At 43.2% G+C, this 549-nt stretch overlaps 1 non-coding gene across 1 annotated transcript in view; it reads right to left on the bottom strand.

Annotated features, from left to right (window-relative positions):
- Positions 1-539: 539 nt before the first annotated feature.
- The window catches only part of TRNAC-GCA (transfer RNA cysteine (anticodon GCA)), a 72-nt gene continuing 62 nt past the window's right edge, over positions 540-549 (bottom strand). The window contains exon 1 of the tRNA in view: positions 540-549. This exon is cut by the window's right edge and continues 62 nt beyond it. This is a non-coding gene — a tRNA (tRNA-Cys).

The following is a 549-nucleotide window of genomic DNA, read 5'->3' as shown; positions in this document are numbered from 1 at the left end:
TATCTGATCCAACAAAATGTGTCTTACATGCGTAATGTACAAAAGTACACGCATACATGCATATGTGAGAGTGTGTAGTATCGCCGCTAAACAAACTGGCGGCACCCATCGATGGTACTTTTTATAGTGTCGCCAAAGGTGTACACTTATTCTTATGTACTAGCAATGTAGTTTAAAGCCGGTAAACAGGGAATCGAGGACGGCATAAAACCCGCTGACGAGATGACTAAAAGCATTGGCACCGGGAGGCTGGAGACAGGACGACGTGGAAAAGTCAAGGGAGAGCCAATGTCCAACAGCGGCTTTTAGGGGGCTGAGAGATAGATAGAAAGAAACATTTTTTTTTCTCTAAATATTAGAAATTTGTTTGCCGCACTGAAACTTTGAATGTAACTTCTGACCCCATCCCCTTGCACACCCAGTCCCTCACTGGCTCACTCTCCCTTTCAGTTTTCTTTTATTGCCGTGTTTCGGGGGAAAAGTATATCAAAATGTCCATTGCATCCATTCTTTTCCTTGTATTAAAATTAATCTTAGTTAGGGGGCGCC

This window comes from Penaeus vannamei, chromosome 17, assembly GCF_042767895.1.
Source record: "Penaeus vannamei isolate JL-2024 chromosome 17, ASM4276789v1, whole genome shotgun sequence".
Taxonomy (NCBI): Eukaryota; Metazoa; Arthropoda; class Malacostraca; order Decapoda; family Penaeidae; genus Penaeus; species Penaeus vannamei.
Note: the sequence above shows the minus strand (reverse complement) of the source record. Positions and strands in the feature narration are given on the sequence as shown.